This window comes from Geospiza fortis, unplaced genomic scaffold, assembly GCF_000277835.1.
Source record: "Geospiza fortis unplaced genomic scaffold, GeoFor_1.0 scaffold29, whole genome shotgun sequence".
NCBI classification, from domain to species: Eukaryota; Metazoa; Chordata; class Aves; order Passeriformes; family Thraupidae; genus Geospiza; species Geospiza fortis.
Genome location: NW_005054349.1, coordinates 1,341,637 through 1,362,895, shown reverse-complemented (window position 1 = coordinate 1,362,895; position 21,259 = coordinate 1,341,637). Strand labels below are relative to the sequence as shown.

The 21,259-nt window shown below is 42.5% G+C and overlaps 1 long non-coding RNA gene across 1 annotated transcript in view; it reads left to right on the top strand.

Annotated features, from left to right (window-relative positions):
• LOC115948129 overlaps positions 1-21,259 on the top strand; it is a 254,660-nt gene that overhangs the window by 15,147 nt on the left and 218,254 nt on the right. The gene's annotated exons all lie outside the window — the stretch shown is intronic.

The following is a 21,259-nucleotide window of genomic DNA, read 5'->3' as shown; positions in this document are numbered from 1 at the left end:
TGAAACAGAGGGACAGCAAGTGCTTATCTGGCTAGAACTGGGGCAGGTGAAAGGTTTGTGATGTGCCATTTATTACATGTGAACTTTATTTGGTGGAAAAGCTGCTGGGCAGCAGCATGGGCCCCTCAAAAGGGGCTGTGAAAGGAAGAATGGGGCAATCACTGCTTGCCCAAAATGAGGATATTAACTGGAATATTAGCAGGGACACCTGAATCCAGTTTATCCTACTGCCTTCCCCCTTTCTGATTGTGTGGTTCTTTCCTGCTTCCAGTTGTTGTACCCTAGAGTAGAGAATTTATAAAATACATTTCATCTTACACCAAATTTATTCTATTATATTCTCAGGTTTAGGGGTTTATACTATATAATTTCCATACTTTTTTGTTTTGGTGAGGTTTGTTGGGTTTTTTTAGGAGGTGGTTGGTGGGTTTGGGTTTTGTTAGTGTGGGGTTTTTTTGTCAGAGGATGAGAAATCTGTTCCTGGATTGTTAAGCAAATATTTTATCTAATGCTTTCCAGAAGTATTTGAACTTTGAAAGATGTATTCAGTGCCCTTTATAAAGATGCTCAGCAAGCTTTTGTAGAACATAAAGGAAAGGAAAATGTTCGTGTGTGCCCTTATCTTGCTCTTATTGAGCATGCCATCTTTCCTGGGAGTAGCCCTTAACTATAAAAGAATTATGGGAGTGTGCTCTGAGCAGAGCTTTGGAGATCTCTCCTCTGTGTTGTTTTATTCCTATTACAAACTGTTCAAACACCTGGGTATTAATGCACACTGAATTCAATGTCATTAACACTGTTGTAAAAAATATCTTGGCTTTTTTCTTTACTGCTCCTAAAAATTGTGTTTGTAATCTGTGTTCTGGTTTTCAGCCACGAATAAACAAATATCAATATTTATTTGATTACTGCCTGTGCCCATGAAACAGGTTTTGAAAGGAATATTGTGAACTCAGACAGCAGATCCACAGTGTCTCCCTTCTGAGTTTCCCTGCATATTCTGTTATCTTCAACCAGTGTCTGATGAATTGAACTGAGCATGCTTTTCAAATGGGTCGTTATTTTCCTCCTTTTTAGAGGAGTTCTAAACTGCAGCTTTAGATGGCTTTTTTGCCCTTTTTTTCTTTTTTTTTTTTTTTCTTTTTTGGCCCTCTTGGGATGAGTTTTCTGCTGCCAGTTGTGGAGATCTGTAAAACTGTCCAGAGTTATTAAGAGTGGAGTCAGTATAATAAACTGTAAGTTTGATTTCCACCTAGTGACAGTGAAGGCATTGAACAAAGCTGTTTCTCAATATCACATCCTGGGAACTTCCAGCTTCTCTCTTCAGGCCAAGATGTAGAAATATTGTTATTGACCAGAAGCAATTATAAATACACTCAGTGTTCTGCATTGCACAGAAAAGGGGAGCTGGGGTGGGCAGGGAAGAAATTCTCTCTCGGTCTTTAACTCAAGCAGCTCACATCAATATAAAGGAAAGTCTCTCATGAAGCACAATCAAATTAATACTGCTGGCAACCAAAAGTGAAGTGCTAATATGCAGGAAAGCACACAGATGTCAGAATTGAACTTTCTTGCTCTCAGTTCTGCATCTCAGAAACAGCTTGTAACTAATGGATTGTGTTGGTGGGAGAGAAGGATTTGCCTGCCTGGTGCTGTAAAGGTTGTGCAGAGATTTTACAGGTGAAATGGGGTTTTTGAGTTTGGCGTGCACAGGGGACAGTGACTAATAGGATGTGGAATACACCTGTAAGAACAGAAGAAGATGAACAAATAGAGAAATCAAAAATGTTGGATGGAAGGTGCCAGGTAAGAAAGAGAGAGACAAAAAGGAGTGGAAGTAAAAATCAAAATGGAAATCATCTTGGCTAAATTGAGTGGAAACTTGAACTGGAGTTTTTCAGTCTTCAGCAGAGAGGAGTGAACTGGCTGAGGCTCTCAGAATGAGACCTGGAACTCCCTGGATGCTGCTTGCATTCCTGGGGAGCTTTTCCCTACGTTTTTAGAAGCATTCAGCTCGCCAGCAGCAGGAGGTGTCAAACAGAAGCTCAGGCAGGGGAAATGTGCTGCCTGCAGCCAGGGGAGCCAGAAGGGCTGCAGGAGGAGCATCCCTGGCCAGGATTGCTGCTGGGCTCAGCTCTTTGCAGGGCTGGTGGGTGTGAGGGTCCCAGCTGTGGGCTTCTCTGGGTCTGGATTGAAGGCACTGAGACAGTAATTCATGTTGGGACTCAGGTGTTTACTATTTATCAGTAAAACAGTCTCACTGCAGTGAGTTCTGCAGCTTTTCATCAGAAGGCACAAAATGGCCAACAATCTCTTGGTACAAGGGCTTTTGAAAGATTCAAACTATCCAATTAAGAGCTGACACCTGGATTATTTCCCTTTTAACCCAGTAACTGATCCCAAAGAGCCCCCAATGCAGACTCTTCTGCCCAATTACAAAATGCCACCCAAACCCATGGAGAAGGAGGAAGAAGAAGCATGAAGAAGAAATCCAGGCCACACCCTGTGCCCTCCATCTTGCTGCCATCCACAGCACACTAAAAACCCCAAAACCTCAATTTCTCACCCCGTGACACACCCGCACTGCTCTACAATCTATTGCACACTTTTGTGGGTTCCAGTCTATCTTGAAGCCTGGGAAACTTTCTCCATGAGTGAGGGTCACAGTCAGTGCTGCCCTGGGGTCAGGGCACCCCAGAGCAGACACAGAAATATTCCACATGCTGAGAGCAGCTCCTCTGACTGCCCCTGTGCTCTGTGGCACAGGCTGGGGTTGCAGTTCCCAGCTGGGGCAATGTTCTCATTGCCCCCTCCCCATCCCTGTGTGCTGCGCCTGAACCAGAACCCATAAAAACCACTTCACAAAAACATACCCATGGAAAATATTCATTTAAATAATATGGAAAAGTGCTAAATAGCTGCACTTGCTATTTTATCTACATAGAAATGAAAGCTGGAAATGTTTTGTGGAGTACTGAGAGCTGGTACTATATGAGCTCTTTTATTGGTTAAAACTGAATACATGAAAGATGTTTTCTTCTCACACCTTTCATTAATCTGGCTCTGTATTTTTGCAGACAACACTGAACATCAGAGAAGCAAGATGCCTACTAAGATCACATTATAAATTCTCATCATATTTCTCCTTTGCTTTTATTGCTTCCTTACTTGGCTTGACGTTTTCGTATGAATAAAGTACAGTACCAACATCAAGTTGTTCTCACACAGGTTTACAAAGTAGAAAAAAAAATAGTCACTTGATAAAAATGCTGGAAAGGTGAAAGAAAATATTGGAATCCAAGCTACAAGTGGAATGGGTTGTGCATTTTTTCTTCCCCTGTCTTGTTCTCATTCAGAAATAGATGCCCTGGTCAGTTCTGTTAATAGCTCCAATGGCTGCTAATCCAGGGCAGGGCTCCTGATGTATGAGATCAGTTTTCTTCCTGTGCTAAGGTAAAATGAAGAAAATATCAGTGTGCATGCTAATTTTCTTTAAGTGGCAGTGTGATTTTTTTTTTTTTTTTTTGTTCTTGCCAGCCCTGATTCTGACTCAGATCACAAGACCCCGTCATTAACTGTTCTGTCCTTGAGAGCAAATCATACACTGTGAATAAATATTAATAAAGAGCTCATAGTTACTCCCATGCAAGTTTAGTTAGACTGCATTAGCTTAATTTGAAAAGGCTGTCTCAGGGAGAGTCTGCTGTGAATTTGTGCGTTTTTCCCATTTCTCTGGTGTTTCAGTCTTCCCCTCAATTCCTGTTACAAAAAGCCAGTCTGATAGAGAGACCAAGGTTACCTTATGGACCAACACCTGTGGGCCTTCAGAGCAGAATTATAAAGATTTGGAATCAGTAAGCTTGAATATAAAGTAGGAGTTTGCTGCAGCTCTGGTGAGGTTTTTCAGAAGGGGATATAAATATGAAGAATCCAAAGCACTAATTGAAATGCCATTTGTTTAGAATGCGGGGTTCAGCTTGAGGAAGGTTTTATTTTTGCGTAGTTGTTGTCATTGTGTGGGGCTCCTTTGTTGGGTTTTTGTGTGTGTGGAAGCAATGAGTTTTTCAGGAGCTGTAACAGGTTCAGCATTACCTGTCAGTTTGTTCTGAAATGAATGTGGGCTGCAGAGTTTTCTTTGTGCTTGAAGCTTTCAGGAGTTCAGAGTTTGAAACTGGTTCAATTGCTAATTGATGATGCACAAAATTGTACTATAAAACACCATATGAATTTCCCTGCAAACATTCAATTAGGACAAAGTGTTTCTCAGAACTTTGCTGTGTAATGAATCTTATGCTGGATTTTCTTGAATCTTAACAGATCTGAGCATGTATTGTCTCAGTTGAGTCATATTTTCTAGGAAGTCACCGTTTACTTTGTTATGGGGCACCTTCAGGAGGTGTTGGGGGAATGTGGGCACCCCCAAGGCCCTTGGGAGAGGAGAAAATACAATTTCTGTCCGGTGTGAGCCCGAGGTGTGCCCAGAACCCCAGGTGCTCTCAGCCAGGTACAGGCTGGGTGTTGCTGGCTTATTGCAGGGCAGGGTGAGCCACACTCCAGCTCTGCCTTCAGAGCTCCCTGCTGCTCCCAAATGCTGAGTTTTGTGGTGCTTCTGCTCATCCCCAATCTCCCCAGAGCAGCCCATAATGCTCCCAGTGTTTTCTGTTAGCCCTGATGAGGAGCAAACCTGGGGCTGAAAGAGAATCAGCAAACCTCCAAAGTTGTTTCAGTGCAAAGTATGAAAAAGAGAAGTCTCTAATTGAGTTTTATTTGGTTTGGAAGATTTGCAGTTGATTTTTACTCTTCATTTAATGTTGCAGAATGCTCAGAGAGTTCTAAAGAGTTTCAGTTTAAATTTCCCAATTTCTGTTGCCCTTAGTAGGCAATGGTTTAACCAGTGGGGAGAGTTTGCCAAAAAAACAGGGACAGGAATGATCAGATTTAACTGAGGGGGGACAATTGTTTGTGTGCAGAAAAATGCTGAAAATCTTCTAGAAGCTTGCACAATCTTGGGAAAAAGCATTCATTTAAAAACTCTGTTTGAAATGCTCCTGGCCATAGAAATTTTATTTCTTACTGGCACCAGGAGCATCTCTGAAACCAAATCCCTTCTGAAAGATCTCACGTGCTCGACCATGGAGGTTGTGAACCTGTTCAGGTTTTATGGATAAATTATTGTTGCCAAAGCCTGGGAGGAACTCTGCAATGAAGCCCAGGGTCCACAGTTTTTAAAAAAGAAAAACCCTTGCTGTGAAGCCCTGCAGAACTGCTTGGATGGGGAGCAAAAGACAAGTTTCTTTTTGAGCAGAGGTTTTATTGACTCTGCAAGATGAAAGAAGTAGAAAAAGAAAATAATACTGGAGAGCTCCTGAATATCTTTCTGTAAAAAACTGAAGGATTCTGTAATGAAAGGTGACTTGTCTCAAATTTGGCCATTTCAGTGTTGCTCTGACATTAAGCATCCACAAATTTGTGCTGAGTGGCAAGCACCAGTAACAATATATTTAATCAAGATCCAAAATTCTCCTGGTAGAGTTGGAATATAAATGTCTGCCCAAAAAAGAAAAGGGATTTAATTGTCTCATCTTATGCAATACAGAACTTGCAGATCAGTATAGAGAGATGGAATATTAATTTTCCTGCTTGATCTTTTCTACTTTATTGGAATATCTTGTTTAACTTCCAGAAATAGCAAGTGTCTTCAAGAATAAAATACTCCTTCTGTTAACATAGGGCTCATGACAACCTGCTAACCCTGGAAAGTTAAGATATGTTATCTAACAGTTGTAAGTGGTGACAGAAGAATATTTCTATTCTGTTTTTTTGTCATATGCCAAACACCTCTGAAAGAAAGGGGTATTTCAGTCCTTAGAGCTAAAAACCTCTCAGTGAAATTTCTGTGGGAACTTCTGCCAAAGGTTCTAGAATTTACATTTTATCTCTGTGTAGGCTTCTGGATTTAATTTTTGGTGCGGATTTATTGATTGATTGATTTGGGAGGTGTGGGTGTGATTTGTTTGTTTTTCCCCAGAGCAAATTAACTCCAGAGTTGTTGCTGAAATGCCTGTTGTGGCACAATTATTTTAGTTCCCAATTTCCTGCGCATCTGCTGAGGTGCCTCAAATGAGATCTCCCATTGTGGCCATGGAGGGGATGCACTCCTTGTCCTGCTGAGCCTTCCTCCTCCCCCAGCTGGGTCTTCCTCACACTTCTCTTGACTTTTCAATAAGAACTTACTGGTTCTTGACCAGCTGTTCATGCTTTAGTCTTAAATATTTTTGTCACTGTCACTGTTTTAGTCCTTCCACTGCCTGTGTTGCTTTAGGAAATCGATTGGGTGGATTTTTTTCCCTGTGCATTTATTTACTAACATTAGATTTGTATGTTCTAATTGCTTTGAGTCTCCTCATCAGTCTTTATTATTCTGTGTTATAATTTTATTAGTATCATGCTTATTAACTTCCTTTTTCATATTTCTTCTTTTCTTCCTTTTTCTTTTCCCAGCTTTCTCCCCCAGCCTTTACCACTGCACGTGATTTGGTCCTTTCCAAAATTTGTCATTTCTGAGGTGACTGTTTGTGTCCTGCCTCTTTATGATGCCATAATATTGCCAAGCCATTGTTACTGATGCCTCACAGTTTACATTTTAATGTTTTTTTTTCAGTTCTTTGTGCGTGGATCAGTTCATGAGCATTCACAAACCATCAGCAGTGAGACACGCACACCTCCAGAGCCCAGGAAAGTGTGCCACTGAAACACTGGCAATATGTTTAACCAGCACTGCAGCCAGGGCTCCTCTGAGGAGCCCAAATTGAAGGTCTTCAAGTGAGCAGTAAATTCTGCAGTGCAGAATGCTCCTAAGGAACACAGAATGCAGCAAATTAAGGGCACCAAACTGAATTTATGGTCGGTGTTAAGGAATGGAATGGGGGGAAACTGCTTGGAAATTCAACATTCACCAAAAAGGGGGCTCAGAATCTTCCCTCTGAGCCCGAGGTGAGCCAGGAGCACTGTCTGGGCAGCAGTTGGTGCCCTTGCTCTGCTCTGTATCCATTTTGTGCAGTGAATTGGCTGCTCACGAGTGAAGCAAGCATGCAGGAAGAGGGGCAATAGTCCTGAATGTTAAATCCACTTTGCTTTTGCTGCAGATGATCACTGAACTGGAAACAGTGGTGGTGCACGGGGGCTCTCCCAGGCCTGGTGGTGTTCCACCCTATGGGTGTCATGGGCAATCAGTGTGAGCACTGGGACACAAATGGGCCCTGGTGATCTGATTCTCATGTGAGGACACATTTCCATAAACCAAAGGGCTGGGGCAAAGGAGAAACAAAACCCAGAGCTAATTCTGTGAACCTTTTGCTAATTAAAGATCCAGCTCAGGCTGCTCCACTGTCTGCTCCATGGCTGTGACCTAATTTGTTCCTGAAAGAAAGACAAACAACTTCCTTCAGGGTGTTGTTTTTTAGTGACAAAGGATCCCACAATTATGTGTGTTCTTCGAAAAATGAGACAACCAGCAGCTCTGGAATATTGCTGTCTGGTTTTTGTGTACCCATCAGTCTTCTCCAGGAATTTTATTGGCACACAGGTCGATGCAAATTCCTGAACAGATACAGAAAATAAATGAAACACCTACAATGGTTTGTTGCAGTTTTGGGGGAATAGTTCAGCAAACAGGTCTGGGAAGTTTAAGTGTCACAATTTGGCTTCTTTCCAGCGCCAGGAGCACTTCCATTAGAAGTTAATTCCGAGGCTTAGCTGCTGAAATAACATCATCATGCTGGGCTTGGGAATTTTCTCCTTCTTATTAGATGTTAGCGATTTTTTCAAAAAGCAAACGCACCACACAGCCTGTCCCGGGGATTTATTGTGCTTTGTCGTGTGTGCTCTCCAAAACAGGGATTTCTGAAGCTTCTTTGCAGGAGCACTTCCATTTCTGCTCCTGCTGAGTCAGCAGCAGTTCACCCCTCCGAGGTGTGAATGACAACTAAATTTTTTATTGGCTACAGGTGTTTATTCTTATTTGACCCTAAAGCATATGAAACCCTGCTAGCAGTTCAAGGTAATTAACAGTTTTCAATACAAACGCTAATGCAAACATTTGTAGGCAGTAATTAGAGCTTCTTCCCATTCTCCCCAAACAAACTAAAATGTTCCTGGCAGCTGCCATTGGTACTTCCTCACTTTTGAAACCCGAGCGAGGTCACTGTTAATTGTTTAAGAAATGCTACTCTGACAAACCTGTTTTGATTTCAGGCTGAGATTTCAGTTTTGTGCACTGGCATTGTTTTTGTGCGAGTTCATGTTCCTGTGGTCTGCCCAGCCCTGGGAAATCTGTCAAAGTTTCTTTCATTGCTCCTCTTGGTGGAATAATGGGGTTCTCTCTGCATTTTGCCTGCAAAGTTTTGTCCTTTTTTATCTTGAAACGAATGGCAAACAATCTCACAATCATCAGCACCTACAAAAATCTTTATGTGAATTTTTTACCGTCATGTGGAAGAATCAAAGTAAAAGTAAATATGAGCAGCAGAAAGAAATGTACCACAGGAAAACAGACATCAGTTACTGTAGAAAAGTGCTTCAAGAAGCATTTCTGAACACTAAACCTGTATGTTTTTTTTCTTAAATATCTGGGGGAGAAAATCTTTGGTCTGGTTTAAGGTAGTTCATTCTTGTGTGGCTGATGAAATCAGGTTTTCTGTCCTTTCCAGTTAAATCTTTGGCACAATGTTAATAATAATTTAATGTAAAACAAGAGGGGATCTGTCCATGCTGCATGTGAGCCTTGTGCCCTAATGACACGTTATTCTCTTTTCCACACTTTGTGGTTCAAAATTTTGTGTTTCTTCCTTAAGGCAGCCAGCACAAGGTTGAAATGAGCCCAGCCCATCCTGGCCCTCTCCTGGGGCAGGTGTTGATCACTTTGCTGTTCTGGGCTCCAGGTGCCAGCACAGCATCTCCTGGCCTGGGCATTGGCAGCTCCTGGTTCAGGGGCTGGCAGCAGGATCAGCAGCTGGGATGTGCCCAGTGCAGGGAGGGAATTAATGCAATTCAGGGAATTTGGTGCTGCTGAGCTCCTGTGGCTTTGAACACTCTGAGTACGCCAAGCACACACCAACCATCCTGGCAGCCTGAGCCTGATAACTTCTCACACAAGTTTGGGGTTGTTAATAAAACAACAATTTCATTTTTTTTAATAGTCTCTCTTCATAACCCTCTGAGAAGAGGATTTAGAGAATACTAGAGCTGGTTGGTTTATTCCTGTTCCTTTGTGATGGGTCCATTAGCCAGATCTTGATGTGCTTGCTACCAGTGCTTAATATTCATTTCAGTTGGTGACCCAGACTGTTAAGATGTGAAAATACAGTTTCATTAAAGTGAAGTATGCATAACTTACAGGCAACTTACATTGATGATTAAGTGAATTTGCAAATGGGAAGAGCTATAAGCTTAATGCAGACAATAATACAATATGAAGAGAGTGCGAGAGGACAAGAGAAGCAAGGACAGAGGTCAGCTTGAGCAAAAGAAAAAAAAAAATTAACGTTTCCCAAGTTCACTGGTGCAGCAGGAAAAACCAGATATTTCAATTTCAAGTGCAAGATGGTCTTTGAGGAGTATAGGATATTGCAGAATCTGCTGTTTAACTGATCTCAGGTAGATATTGCTTTGACTTCTTTACAGTGGCAGAACTTTTGGAATTCACCAGGGAGTGACTCTGGAGAGGTTTCCAGGGACGTTCTGGTGACTCTGGAGAGGTTTCCAGGGTGGTTCCTCATGGCTGAGGGTTCTGTGCCTGCAGCCCCAGGGAACTGAAGTTCATCAGGCTGAACTTAGACGGGACACGAGGGGGAATTTCCTGGGATGAGGGACTGAGGCCCTGGCACAGGTGCCCAGAGCAGCTGTGGCTGCCCCTGGATCCCTGGCAGTGCCCAAGGCCAGGCTGGACTTGGGGCTGGGAGCACCTGGGGCAGTGGGAGGTGTCCCTGCCATGGCACTAAAGTGAATTTAAAGGTCCTTTCTGAGCCAGATCATGTCATGATTCTAAGAAAATTCCTTCTGTGGTGATTAGGTGAGGCTGGCATTTCTGTTCCTGGCTGAGATTCACTGCTTTTATTTGGTATTTATTTTATTCCGTTTGTTGGAAGGGCTCTCCTGCCGCATTCCTAAGTGTGCATCCACTCAGCTGCTGCTGTGAGCAGGAGGGACAGGAATTCCACAAGTTACCACAAGGACATCACAAACTGCATTGAATCCTAAGAAAAGGATGACAATTAAATTTGCTTAGCTTGAAATTTGATAAGAAAATGACTAGAAACAGTGCGGTACTGCTCAATTTAAAATATTAGCTTAGTGGCATACCCGGGTGTAAAAGCAACCAGAATTCAGTCATTCCAGAAGCATTTAGCAGCTCTAATTGGGAAGCAGTATCACAATGGATTTTTTCCAACTTGTGAGACAGTGTTTATCACAGAGAGCAGAGCAGACAGCCAGCAGGGCATTGATTCTGTCCCCCTTCAGCTGTGCCAGGATAATGACTAGTCGATGTTCTAATAAAAAAGTTTGAAAATAAAATGCAAGTGATTACGAAAGCTGTAAGCATTTAAAATTGTTCTTAATGATGTAGCTACAGTTTCTGTTACTGGAATAGCTCTTGCTGATTTATATTGGTTTCTACTCAGATGGTTGTCTGGTTACAAATGATGTTTTCATCTACACAGAATTAAGGGTTTAGAAATAACTTTTCAGATTAGCCTAATTAAATGTTTATTAATTTTTTAATAACTATCACAACAGCTTGGGTTTTGCCTGAGGTTTCTGAACAAAACGTGCTTCACCCTTTTAAAAAGGTTGGGAAACTGAGGGAAGGAAAGGTTAAAATCTTGTTTAAAGTCATTCAGCAGAGATCTTTAATTTGCTGGGCTATGCTTTATTTTAGCACATAGTTATAACCCAGTCCTGTGATGATAATGTTTTATTCAGCTGGAGATGGGCTACAGTATCAGAGAAAAAAAAAAAATATTTTTAGGGCTGAGTTCACATCCATTTAACAGCTTCTCTTCCTGCTGTCACTTTAAAATGGGTGAAAAAACCCTGGATTATTACAAAGGAGGCTGAATTTTTGCTTGTGGTACTGGATTTTCTCCAGGTGATTTTACCTCCGATATAATTCTCTCTGCCTTTGTCTAATCTTGTGGAAGCCCATGGCAATAGTGGCTTTTCAAACCAAGAGCCAGGTCTTTTTTCCAGCTGGAATTTGTTGAGCACTTGGCATCACATGCAGTGAGGAGAGCAGAGATGTCCCAGCTCTCACCTGTGGCTGTTTTCCTGAGCAAACTTTCGTGGTGGCTTTGTTAGAAGCTGTTTGACAGACTTCATGTTTCAGAGGAGGGGACCTGGTGAGGAGAGGAGCAGAGCTCCCCCAGGATTTAGATAAAAAACGCTGCTTCTTTATTCCTTGGAAAATATGCAGAGACACCTAAGACTAAACAAAGGTTGAGATCAATCTATTGATCTGTTTTCCATTTCAGACCAGGAAGCAATTAAATTTGGGTTCTCAGAGTTCATTTGAATATTTTATTAGTGTCTTGACAATTTATTTATCCTGGATGAAGCAGGAGCTGTTAATGGAGCCCAGTCTGGCTCTGGAGCCCTGCTGGTGATTCCTCCATGACTTTATTCTGGTGTTGCTTGTTTTAATATCCTGTCTCTGCCCTTGTAGTGGGATTGGAAGCTGAAATAGCACTTACCTTACACTCTGTACAAAAAAAGATAAAAAGATAAAAACTTTCATTTTTTGGTCGTTTCCCTGGCTGCTTTTTTATTTTCCCTTTTTTTTTCAGGAGACTTTGATTCTGTCACAGACTCTGAGCTTCTATATGCTTAGAAACAGCATTTTGTTCCTTGGTTAATTGCTTTCTCATGCTTTTTAAACTTTTAATTTCCATCATTCTTTAATCTGCTGTCACTTTGCATATTGTCCCTTCTCCAAGTTATTTTGCCTTAAAATTCACATCCTTTGGGGCTGGTGGGCCTTGCTAGGACAGGCAATTATTGCCTGGATATGGTGCTAGCTGCAGACAGATTAGCTCAGGGCTGGGTTCAGAAGCTGTGAAAACCATACCTTGGGAAAAAAATGGCCTCAGAAATCCAGCTTGGGGTTTTGGGAACCTGAGAACATTTACCTTCCCAGAGAAAAGGGCTTCTGGATTTAAACAAAACAAGCAAATAAACTAATCTCTGTAAAAACCCACCAGGCAGCCAATAAAACAAACAAAGCCCTGCTTTGGAGGAGCTGCAGAGGAGAAATGTGTGAGCAGGAGCTGCCTGCAGAGGAGTGAGGTGCAGGCACTGCACTCAGGAATTGCCTTCTGGGCCAAAAGGATTGCAAATAATTTTGTCAGAAATACCACATCAGAAATGCTCTTCAGATTAGACCAGAACACGTTCATAAAGCTTTAAGAAATAGGAGGATTTCTCTGCCAGTGAGGCTAATTTCTCTAGCCAGGGTTTCACGCAGAAGCAAAACTTTTCAGATAAAGACTTTTGAAGACATAAAGGAAAATATATTCTCTGATGTGTAGTCTTTTACAGATCAAAGTTCTGTGCCTGCTGCAGCAAGGTCTGCTTGCATTTTTTCCACTGAGCACCTCAATATGTCACAGGAGTTTGTGCTGTCTTTCCTTTTCATGCAATTCATCCAAACTTCAACAGAATCCTTCCCTGCTCCGGGGCACTGAGGATCTGAAGATGGGTCACAGGGCAGTGCCTTTGCTTTTGTGTAGAAAACTTCCTTCTGCAATTCTTCTTTTCTACCAGGACAGGGTGTAGTCTGTGTATTAGCTCAGTTCCAGTTAAAGGAATGCTAATTACGTGCTCCTGATTTCCCTGGCTGCAGACTGGCAGAGGCTCTGGTTCCTGCTGGCCCAGCAGAGTTGTGTTGGCATGCTGCTGCCTGCACCTTTCAGTCCTGCTCACTTCAACTGTGTGGGATCTTTTCTCTCTCTCCAGTTCGAGTTTCCATGTCTTAAAACCCCAGCTCCTGGAATAAACAGATTTGAGGCTGAACATCAAGTGATGAGTTAGCTCAATTGCTTGGTTTTAGTCTTTACTTTTTGAGTAATCTCTTAATTTTAGATGGGCTTTTCATGACTTGGAGTTTGGGCATGGCAATACTGAAAGGATAAACACTGACCTGTACTCTCACTGTGGTGAAACTCCTCTCACTCATGTGGTTGGTGTCAGGCTTAGAAGAAAAATACTGAGCAGGGTTGTGCTTAATCCACATTTTTATAACATTCTTGACCCACTAATAGATAAAGTTCTCATTTTGTGTTGGCTTTCTGTGTTAAGACTTTTGTCAATGCCAGTGCTATTTACAGACTGATTTGCCTAACTGTAGCTTTGGTTATTGATTATTTAAGCCCACATAAACTGTTGTATCAAATGAAAACCTATTTTTGACATCCTCAAGATGAGGATGGCCTTGTAGAACAGCTACAAAGGAAAAGAATCTGGTAATTGAAATGCTAACAGATCCATAACTTTACTCCATTATTACCTAAATAATTTTGTAGATATTCAGCGCAGTGTCTTTTCAAATCCCTTTGTGAGCTGATTTTCCCAGTGCACAGGATCTTGATGAAAAGAATCAATTAAGTCTGGAAAGCTCCAATGGTATAAATATCCTTAGTAAATAAATTGTTATTGTATTAGATAAAACATGCTGATTTAAAACAGTTGATAAACCCTATCTCTAGTCTGTGGCATATTCTCTGGAAAAACTCCCAGATTTCCTGGGATGAATAATGCATGAGTGTCTCTTTGCAATTGAGTTGACTGTTGGGGCTGTATCTGAATATTCTGCTGTTTGATTCTGGTTTTTACTGCCTCCCAAGGCAGGGGAGCGTGGCTGGATGTTCTGTGCCTCAGCAGCACGCTGGCTGCACATGGCACAGCATCCCTGGTGGGGCAGGATTCCTGCACAGCATCCCTGGTGGGGCAGGATTTCCCTCTGAGTGTGCAGCCATGGGAAATCCAAGGGTGCAGGGAGCAGATCAAGGCTGCACTGGGATGCTGGTGGGGTTCTGCTGTCAGTGCAGAAATCCCTCTCCTCCCTGGTGCCTTGGGAAAGCTGAGATAGAACAGGGGCTGGAGAGTTACAGAATAAAGCAGGGATTTATTCAAAGTCTCTCCTCCATGGATCCACCTTGGGCAGCACAAGAGCCCAGCCAGGGCTGCACCCAAGATGAACCAAAATGGCCCCAAAATGCACGGCCGGGCACGGGGTCTGTCCCTGGGATCAGTTCTGCTCCATTTGCACCTTGCAGTTCATTGTCCCATTCCAGCTTTAGCCCCTGCAGTCCCACCCTGCTTGTTTTTCTCTCTGCAGCCCACGGTGTTTGTGCTCCTGGGCTGAGATTTGGATCATTTGTCCTTGGTGCCCAGCTGGAGCAGGAATTGTTTTGTCTCCCTGCTCTGTGCACAGAGCTCACCATCCCATAATATGACTCAACTACACATTAAAGCAGTGCAGAACGTGAAAAATATAAAGCTAAAACCTACAATAACTGTACAATCATATGTCCTTACCTGCAGTATAGCCCAGACATACCTCCAGTATTTCCCAATTATGCTTTATAATTTATTCACTGTGGTCCGAGCCTGAAAGCCACAAATAAAGTAACAGAGGATGAAGAAGAAGATGCCAGAAGCAGACTGGGAAGGTCAGAAAGGAAAAAGCCTGGACAGACAAAAAGCTCCCATCCCATTCAGCACATCCACGTCAGTAATTTCACTTCTGGGAGAAGCTGTACAAAAGGCAGCCTGGCTGCTCCCAGGGGAGGAGTTATTCATGAGCACACCAGCGTGCCAGGTCAGGCCCTGAATCAACAAGGCAGTGACTGTGAAAGACAGTGCAGCAGGAAGGTTAATGAGAAGCACTGGGAAGACGTTCATAAAGTGGAAATTGAAGTCACCTCGGGACAGGAGCAAAGTGAGTGAGGCTCTCCAGGGCAGGAGCAGGTCCTGCCCAGCAGGGCCCCTCAAACCCCACTGCTGGGAGTGAGTGATGCCTTCAGTCTGAGCTTTCTTATTTCCCAGCCTCTGCACTGCACTGGTTTATAACTCTGAACTCCACACACAGTGCCAGCAGCTCTCCTCACAGCTCAGGCACACAGAACAATCCTTTTCCAGCCCCAGAACCAAGGACAGCACTGCAGCTTCAGCCCAAAAAGTGCAAACAGCAGGGGATGGAGAGAGCAAACAGGGAGGGTGGGACTGCACAACCTGGAGCTGTACCTGGACACTGAACCCCAATAGGGAAATGGACCAAAACTTATAAAAGTGGGAAAACTCCTGACTCAGAGTCCATCCTGGGTGTAGCCCTGGCTGGGCTCTTGTACTGCCCAAGGTGTGTCCTTTGAAAGCCCTTTAATAAATCCCTGCTTTATCCCTTAACTCTGCCCAGCCTCTCCAGGCATCACAGGCTGTGTCAGGGCTGTGCACATATTCAGAGACACTGAAGCTGTAAGAACCTTATCTTTCCACAGAAAGTGTCAGAGGGTTTGTGTTTGGTTGGGCTTGGTATTTTTTTGGGGGGTTGTTTATTTTTGGTTGGTTTTTTTTTTTTTTTTTTTTTTTTTGCAGCAAAAGGAAAAGAATTGGTGATATAAGGTTATCACACTTAAATAGAAGCTTTGGTAGGATCTTCCACTTATTCTTGCCTTTCAGGTTTCTGAAGTTAGAACAGCATCTTGCCACATCAGTTTTTACATCCAATTTGATATAGAAACTTTGAATATTCAATGTTTGAATATTGATACGGAAACTATAAATATTCAGTATTTGAATATTGATATGGAAACTTTGAATATTCAATATTTGAATATTGATATTGAAACTTTGAATATTCAATTGGTAGTAATGTGTATTTTCAACATTTGCAGCCCCTGCGCCATAACGTATCCTGGAAATGAATTTATTTGTTTTTCTCCCAAGCCCTTTTACTCATTGTGGCAAGCTGACAGAGGACCTGGATGATTCTGTCATATTCACTGCCCTTGTCACTTATGCCACTTCTTCAAGTGTTTTTATTATTATTACTATTATTTTTGTGGGGTTTTATTTCTGTATCTTTAGGAAGGCATGGCTCATCAGGCACCTCGCCTGGGTGTGCACCAGCCCTGTTCTCTTTGAGGAAGGCACTGAGGAGTTAAAATTCCTGTTAGCACAGTTCTTGAGTTTCTTTGGAGCACAGAAGCCTCAGTGGGTCAGGGGGTTGTCTCCCGAAAAAGACAAGTGGCATCAGCTGTTCTACAGCATTTCTGTTCTCTGCCTCTGTGCTGGCATTGATAGAAGCTCTCAGAAGCTGGGAGGGTGCTCAGGGTTTGCTGGTTATTCCTCAGCTTTGTCTGCAAGGAAACCCATTCCCTGCCCTTCCTCTTTTTATTATAAAAAGTTGGGATGTCAGAACTGACAGCCTGGTAAATGCTGGGACAGCGTGTCAGGAAGAGGAAACGTTGTGGAAGAAACCAGGCACAAATAATGCACAGCAGGTCACTGGGTGCAAACAAACGGCAGAGATGAGAAAACTCCCACACGTGGGGCTGGGGCTGCTGGGAATGGGAATAAACTGCTCAGGGCTCCTGCTTTGCTGCTCAGGGTGCTGGCTACTGGTAAAATACTTAAATATTAAAGTATTTAAATATTAAAATATTTAAACATTTAAATAAGATGAGCCCTTCTGCGGATGTTACCCTCTGAGCTGAGTGTTCAGCCTGTGTGGAGTGGCCTCCACCAGCCTGGGGCTGTGTCAGGAGCAGAGGTTGTGCAGACCCAGCTGTGAATTGCTTTGCTGTAAAATGGGAGTATTTTGTCAGCTTGCTCTCTTTTTTCCAAACTTGATTACTTTCAAGGGTTATGTTTTGGTTTTAATTGCTGCCCATTCCCCACTTTGCCTTGAATTTATCCCATTTTTTGCCCTCTGAGGCCGAGAATTTTGGACGCAGAACAAAAAACTCATCTGCCTTAGGATGCTTCTAGAAAGAAATGTCAAATGTCAGCCAAATCCTGAAAAGTGCACGTTTTTCTTACATGACCATTTTCAAGCTTTTTTTAGGGTGATTTCTCCCTTCATACTCTGCCCATCCCTCTGTTCTGCAGCCCAGGTGCTGCTTCAGCTTTAACCTCTTTCCATGGAAATGCTGCTTTGGAGGGAGAACAAGTGAGCACTTTCTGAAAGGCTGACTGCTGGAAACAGAGCTCTGCTCCTGGAGGGCACGCACTGAGAATTTTTTTCTACTGAATTGCAACATTTTTGTGTCCTGTTTATATCACTTAGCTTACCCAACATCAAAAACAATTACAGCAATTACCAAAGACCTTGACTTTTTCCTTGGGGAGATGCTGCGCTAGAAAGCCCTGGTTATGTCTTGGGGTTTGTTTCTGTCTCTCTCAAAGCTAATATTTAGCATTTATCCTAGAGGAACAAGCTGACAGAAGTGATGGGTATCTCCCCAAAGCCTGTATTTACTGTATCAACTGAATTTAAATTTCATGATTTCGTTTTCCTGAAGTGTTTCTTAGGATCAGTCGTTTTTAAAAAATCCCTGCTCCTGGTTTGTCACACGTGGAGCTCAAAGAAGAATGATGAAAAGGAGGTCTCCCACAAGAAGCCATCCTCTTCCTCTCAGAGGCATTCTGTCAGAAAAGCCATTCTCTAGCAAGGAGGGCCAGAGTGTTTGTTCATTGTTTGGGCAAGAACCATAGCTGTCAGTCAATGTTTGTCAAAATTCTCCTTCCTGTGAAGGGGCCCTGGTTCCTGTGGGCTGCCAGGGAGTGGAACCTCATCTGCAGCACGCAAATAATGAGATAATGAGATTCACTCGACTTCCCCTGAATTGGGGTTGCTGTGCATGATTAGAGGGGAGTTTTCATTACCTTCCTGGGAATTCTGAAGCTGCAGATTTGCATGTTAATGGTAACGTTTTCCCTTTTTTTTTTTTTTTTATGTGCCTTTTTAAGTGAGTTCCATGTTTAAAACTGTGAAAGAGAAGCTACCATCTTTCAACATCTCCCATGGACTCAGTGACTTCAGAGAAAATTCAGTTCACTTCACAGTTACAATGATGATTTTTTTTTCTCTTAAGTTATAATCTCTCAAAAGGCTGTGTTGAGATCAGGAGAGTGAGCCAGAATCCTGCCAGCCAAATCTCTCCTTGGCTGGACTTCTGGATCTGCACCAAGAACTAAAAGTTGCATTGATTTTGATTTACAATTTGATTTTTGCCTAACAACTCTGTTATGTGTTACCCAGACCAGAGTGTGTCTTTAACTCAGAGCTTGATTGGCTCTAAGAGGGCAGGAGTGGCGAAGGGGCAGGGAATGGCTCGGGCAAATCTCAAGGAAAACATTCTTGTTTCACACAAACAGCTGTGCATTGGAATGTTCAGCGGGGGGAAATGGAGAGGCAAAGATTTCTCACCCTGATTTTTTAACCCGAACACCTTCTTGTGAGCACTGAGAGTGAAAGAGATTGCAGACCTGATCTAACACCCCAAGCGTGATTTTGGGGCTTTCCAGGTCTTTGTCAGTGTTCTGGAGGACTGAGCTAAGCATTGCAGATGCATGGAATCAGACTCATGTCCATGAGAAGTTAGGCTTACCTTGTGAGTGAGGTGATAGATCAGCTCTGTAATAATTTATTATTCTAATAATAACCCAGCATCTGAGGTGGGTGCTTCTGTTATGAAGTTGAAATCCAAATAAATAAAGTAACCTGTGCCATAAGTGTATAATTACAGAAGATTTGAGAGTTGATTAAAACCGCTCCAGTTACAGAAGCGTCTCACAACATTAATGATTTCTGGCCAATACATTTTGTACAGAATTAATGAGTGTCTAGGGTTATGGGTTTCTTCATTTTGGTTTGGGTCATTAACATACTCATTAACGCTTAAAAAGCAGCTCTTAGCTGCCAGATTTTTTTATTTTTTTAACTTGGAAATTTTCCTTTGCTGAGTCCCACACACTGAGTGTTTGGTGCTGCCTGGTGAGCTGTGGGGCAGGGATGCTCTGCCCTGAGCACCTGGAATGGACCCTGTGCTCCTCCAGCCCATCCTCAGTGCTCTGGGCGCTGGCATGAGGGAAACAGTGCAGGTAGAAGGATTTCCAGACATCTGTAAAAGCAGGAAGAACAGAAAGCTCAGAGCTAGCTGCAGCTGCAAAGGCTGTGAGTAGAAAAAGTTACAGTGGGACAGCAAGCAAGGACATGAAACAATAACTTGAGTTTTAGGCTTGGCTAAGGTAGATGTTAAGACTGAAGGAAAACATGCTTAGCAAGGTAGTAGAAGGTTTTAAGTTTAATAATGGTGTTTTGTGTATTGTAATAGAAGGCAGACAAGCCAGCACTGTGTGCAGCAGGTGCGCCTGTGCTTTTAGTGATGGGCTAGAACAACTCTCTGTAGGCTTTAGCAGTGTGCCATTGGCTAGGAAGTTTTTAAAATGCTCTGTAACAAGAAATCTTTGGCTGCCCCTGGCTGTACGTGAGCTTTGCCCTGTTTCTGTTGTCTCAGCCGTGTCACGAGGCTGATGCTGCAATAAAGGCTCAAGGGATGGACCCCAGCAAATGCATCCCAGCTCAAGGGATGGATCCCAGTCCTGTCCCATGCCAAAACCCCAAACACACTGTGACACATCCTGAGCCTTTGTCCTCTTCCATGGTCTCAAAACCCTCAGGAGAGAAATACAGATTTAAAAGGTAGAATAAGGCCCTGAATGAAATATTAAGAACAAAGCCACTGCAAAATACAAGTTTTAGTCGTGGCAGGATAATTGGTTTCCAACTTGTGTTCCTTTACATTGAACCCCAAACAATGTTCAGGCTGGAAAATGTTTTGGTTTTCTTTGTTTCAGTGAGAGCCTATATTGTGTTTTTATGGTTTATGGGTGAGATGAATATTTATGGCAGTTATGAGACTTCCCATAGCCAGTGTATTGCTCTGAGAAGAGACTTGGATTTTCCAAATTAACAGAATTGGAGCCAGGCTTTGCTCTCCTGGGGGAGGCAAGGTCCAAGTGCAGCCTGGTCCCAGCTGGAATGAGTTGGGTGCTTTGCAGGGAGCAGCTCTGCACTGGGCAGCAGATCTGGGTAGATCTGGCCTGGAAAATCCAGAATGTTCTCTTCAGATCAAAGTCAACCCTGTTGGATGGGAGATAGACCTTTGAAAATCCCCAGCCCTGCCTGCACACAGAAAGGAGCCACTCTGACTCATTATTTTATGTATTTACAGCCCAATATAGTTTTTCAGCACCAAGGACAATTTTTTGGGTACCTTTATCAGCAAACTGTGCATCACTTTATGGTTTAGAGTTGGAAACTATTTCGGTTATCATTTATATCCTTTTCTCCTTCCAAAAATAATCATAATACTGCAAAGTTTGCTATAGATTTTTTTTCCTCTGATATACTGTGTGACTCACATTACAGCAAGCCTGAGTGATCACAGATTATTGATTTTTAGTTGTTGATAAAAAATTTCATAATAACAGTATTATCTCTGATATGTGATTTTGGAGTGCATTGTCAAGGGAACAGTCTCCAGCAGCATGTTCTGTGTGCTCCTCATTGTGCCCATGGAAAAGGACTCATTTCCTGGGATTAAACGTTCTCATTTGTTTAAGCTTACTGACAGTGTCAACCTCTTTTAGACTAATTTATTTAATTTGTTTCTGGGATGTTTTCTTTACTAATTTTCCTGAGTGCTGCTTTGTTTGTTACTGAAGAAATATTATTAACCACAAAAAATATAACAAACTAACATTCTTTTCCACTCATCCTTGAAGCTTCTATGCTGAGCAGGAAAAAATGTGTTGCTAAAAATTCGGGGGCAGAATAGATTAATCAAACAGGATAGGGAAGTAAAGTAAATGTAACCACATCTGTTTGTACCAGAAAACAAACAGATTATTTAAGAATTTCACCATGGTCACAGAAGAAAAGGACAAGAAAGAGGGCAGTCATGCTTAGAAAGTTGTCTGTTTCCATGATCTTGATTGACTGCCATATTCAAACAGGCATTTAATTCCCTATTTTCAGCTTCAGTTGGGTCATTCCTCGTGTTTTAGCCTGTTGCGTTTTTGGAAACAGCTTGTTAACCTCTGGGTATTGTTTCTGTGGGCCCTGAAGTGAGAAGCAGTAGGTTGGGACAGGACATTTAGTCCCAAGCCTTTGTTTTATGGGTGTATCCTGTGAATTCCTGCT